The sequence below is a fragment of the Echinops telfairi genome, unplaced genomic scaffold (genome assembly GCF_000313985.2).
Source record: "Echinops telfairi isolate 266 unplaced genomic scaffold, ASM31398v2 ScPeMD7_16;HRSCAF=60, whole genome shotgun sequence".
Taxonomy (NCBI): Eukaryota; Metazoa; Chordata; class Mammalia; order Afrosoricida; family Tenrecidae; genus Echinops; species Echinops telfairi.
This window is the reverse complement of record NW_022103913.1, coordinates 5,276,425-5,280,424: the sequence shown is the minus strand read 5'-3', so window position 1 is coordinate 5,280,424 and position 4,000 is coordinate 5,276,425. Positions and strand designations below refer to the sequence as shown.

The following is a 4,000-nucleotide window of genomic DNA, read 5'->3' as shown; positions in this document are numbered from 1 at the left end:
CGCCGCGGCGGCTGCGGGAGGGGGCGCCCACAGGTGCCAGCCCGGGGTCCTGCGCCCCGATGGAGGCACTGGGTGGTCCTGCAGGGAGACCCCGGCAGGTCGCGCTTCATCTAGTGGCCCCTCTGCGCGCCCGTGGTCGAGCGCCGGGGGGCTGGCAGAAGTGCGCACCCCAGGGTTGGGGACCTCGCGGGCTCAGGGCCAGTAGGAGCAAGAAGTGCACTGACAGTCGCACTGACCCCTCCCCACCCCTGGATCCCAGCCCTAACCCGATGGGGATCCGAAGGGGATGTGCAGAAGTAAGGCCTGTCCCCAGAGTGCAATCGCAGGCTCTGCACTGAGGCGGAGCCCTGTCAGCGCTTGTGGGAGAACACAATCGCCGGCTGTTAGCCACTGCTTTGCAGGATGCAGACTAAATCCTGAGATCGTCGTCTGCCCGCCGTTTCACTTTATAGCTCTGCGCTTCTCTTGGTGACTAAATTCCATTCTGGACTTGAGTCCTAATTGAGTATCCATTTTAAAAGGTCCATTAAAAAGATCCGTTATAAATGATATGTATACCTTATACATATTTTAAAGCGGAAAGACTTTTCTCCCAAAGCTGAAGTTCACTAACGCCGGTCAGGTTATTATTGTTAATAAGAAACGTGCGTGTTATTAACTTCTGTTGAAAAAACTCACCTGTTTTCCCAACAAGAGTAGACACTGTCACAGGTTGTGAGATCAGGTTAGTGAGTTACTACCTGAAATTTCTCTTTAAACAAAAGTTGTAGTACAGTACAGAAAAGTATCTGCAGGGTTTTCATTGCCTAATTTTCCAAAGTAGATCACCAGGCCTTTCTTCCTAGTTCTAGTCAAGAGGTTCCACAGAAATAGTGGGTGGCCTTGCTGGCATTTGAAATACCACTGGCATAGCTTCCAGCGTTAGCAACACACAAACAACAGCAGTAAGACCAACTGACAAGACTGGGCAACATAAGCACACCATGAACCTCAGCGGATCCAATAGCAACTAATAACATCAAAAAGAATCAACAGTTCAGAGTGTATTACTCCTACCTTTAGTAAGCATTTAGTAAGCATTGTGTTAGGAGACGTGTTTGCAGCCTATCTAATGTAAGTTTTTAAACTGTGTGAGCCTCCGTCAACACAGTTGAAAAGCCTTAGCCAATGATTACTAGCTTGGACTTGAAATCCGTTGCACCTGCATTTGAGCCCCAGTTCTAACATCAGCCAGCTGCATGACCCTAAACAAGTGTCATCACCCCCACCCGAGCCTCTGCTTCCACAGCTGTAAAATCGGAGAATGATTTTCCCTAGTTTGAGGGACATTACGAAAGTTCATTGAGTTCCTCTGTTTGGTGTGAGGCTTACAGCATTACGTGTTAATTGCAGTCACCCTGGTTGCTGAAGATGTCAAACCCGGTGTCTCATCATGGGGCTGCCTTTCTCTCTTTTCCAGGTCTTGAAGTGGGGGAGATGGAGGACGCAGAACCAAGGATTCCCAAGTGATTTCTTCTGAAGCAGGGGAAACTGACTGGGCTGTTCTGACTGAGGTAAGCACTTTTTGTCTCTCTTTAGTCGACATGAAATAGAAAAGCTTTGTTCTTGTGTGTCTTTACGGAGGGACTCTGAGGCCACCTGGGATGTGGCAGTGAATCACCATTTGGGACCACAAAGGGACAATGACATTTAAGTGTGCTGTTGTCAAGGGAGGAATGCAAGGCGTTCTACTGCCGTAAAGAGCTCTACACTCTGAGAACATCAGCAGTTCTCCCTTGCCCTATTGGGTTGCTGTGAGTCAAAGCTGACTTGAAAGCCATCAGTTTGGGGTTTTTGAGTTGTTACGGGAACATGTAATGAACTAGGTATCCAGGGCTATATGACAACTTGTTTCTCTTGTTTTGTCAGTGGTAGCTTCTGGAAACTTCTTCAAAGGTCTCTAGTTTCCCCAGGCTGGAAGGACCCATGTCACTGATACCCAGAGGATTTACATGCCTCTCCGGGGTGGCTGGGGGAACGAGGCAGGACTGTGTGTGTCTCTTATGCAGTCATGCCCCGGCGTCAGGGCCTGCGGGGTTGAGCACCGTGCTAGGCACTGAGGTTACAAGTGGAACTGCCTAGGACAGTCGAGCTAGGCTGTCAGGTGCTTACAGCGCGGCACACTGGGGACTATCTTTGAGGCTGAAACAAAGTCCCAGATGGCTTAACCAGTAGGAGTCATTGACGGTATTTGAGCAGGGTTGAGGTTGATACAAAGTCCCAGATGGCTTAACCAGTAGGAGTCATTGACGGTATTTGAGCAGGGTTTCGGGTACAGTCGTGCTTCAGGAGCAAGCTCTGTGGGTAGCTGAGTTCGATGTAAGGAGAACTGAGGCAGAAATCAAAGGCAGGAGGCAGTTAGAAGGTTATTGCAACCCACGGAGAAAAATAACAACAAACAAGCCTGCGGTGGGAAAGGAACAGATGGCAGGCCTGGTGAGGGAAGAGTTAACAGAGGTAGTGCGTGTGAGGTAGAGAGGGAGCAGCAGAAGCTGACCCTGAGAATTCAGGGTGGTAGTCCCCGAGGAGGAAATTTGGAAGGAGATGAGGTGCTGAGTTTGAAGTGTCCAAGCCTGATGTGTCCCATGGCCAGATGGGAGCTTTCATGAGCCCGAGGAAACCAGGTAGTCAGGTAGTCGGCGGTATCCAAGAACAGTGGCAAAGATAGAAGAGCGATTTTCCAGAGAGAAAACACAGTTGAGAACAGAGTCTTTGAGAAAAGAAGGAAGGACCCAGGAAACCTCGGGAAGTATGATGAGAGCAAGGGAGAACCACAGCAGAACAGGGAGCCGTCCAGCTGCCCACAGAGGGGCTGCCCAGGGGACGGCTCCTGGAGGGCCAGACCCTACAGCAGGAAGGACAGAATGAGGCTGAGGATGCTGAGGAAGGCCATTGGATTGACAAGTGCTAACTTAGACATTTGTTACCTTCTTTTTCCTCTTTGGTAAGAGGAAATCAGGAGTCACCTTAAGCCTACCCTAGGGAGCCCCTAGACACACACTCGGATCAGGAAACTGCGACTGGGGAGTGTGGCTTTGGCAGTAGTCACATATTGTATCCCTGTCAGTAGACAGACCGAAGAATGTCCCTTCACCAAATAAAACCAAATCCAAACTCACTGCCTTCTAGCCAGTGCTGACTCACAGAGACCCGCTAGGGCAGAGCAGAACTGTGAGTTTCTGAGACGGTAACTCTTTACTGGAGCAGAAAGCCCCATCTTTCTCCTTCAGGAATGGTTGGTGGTTTTGAACTGCCGATCTTGTGGCTCACAGCCCATCTACGCCTCTGTGGAAACAATATGTTTCCCAAGAATTCCTTTGCCTTCTACCATCTGCCTGTGGTAAAATCTGCATGTATGCATCTGGTCAGTTTCGTGTGCAGGCATTTGAGGTTTAGCACAGTGGAATGAGAGGATGGTGGGAGATCAATTTAGTTGCATGACCCAGCTGAACCATCTTCCAAGCTTGTGGCTTTAGAAAAAGTATTTTCCTCGGAGCCTAACATTTCCAATCCATAGCCCACCTAGGGTAATTTTGAGGAGTGTGTAATGCACGATTTGGTCAGGATCGATTCCATGTTGTTGTTAGCTGCCAGCAAGTTGATTCCAGCTCACAGAGACTTGGTGTTTAGAGAAGAACTGCCCCGTAGGATCTGCAAAGTAATGACCTTTTGGCAGCAAGTTGCCATAGGTAGGTTAGTCGTTGCCATTTTCGTTAGTCGTCTAGCACATAGCCATTTGTGGGTTCTTGTCCCCTCACCGCCTTATATTCATTTATAAATGTATCCATAATGTGCATCTACACACAGAACCTTCTCTTTATGACTGACTGTAATACATGCGTTCTATCAGGGAAATAGCACAAGCTCCCACTCTCATGGCATAGTGATTACATGTTGGGCTGCTAACCACAAGGTCAGCAGTTCAAAACCACCAGCTGCTCTGCAGAACAGAGATGAAGTA

At 49.1% G+C, this 4,000-nt stretch overlaps 1 protein-coding gene across 2 annotated transcripts in view; it reads left to right on the top strand.

Annotated features, from left to right (window-relative positions):
* The window catches only part of ZBTB38 (zinc finger and BTB domain containing 38), an 80,087-nt gene that overhangs the window by 13,458 nt on the left and 62,629 nt on the right, over nt 1-4,000 (top strand). For both annotated transcript variants that reach the window (XM_045287470.1, XM_004712110.2), the window contains exon 2: nt 1,460-1,553. The gene's annotated coding sequence lies outside the window, so the exon portion shown is untranslated. The remainder of the gene's footprint in view (nt 1-1,459; nt 1,554-4,000) is intronic.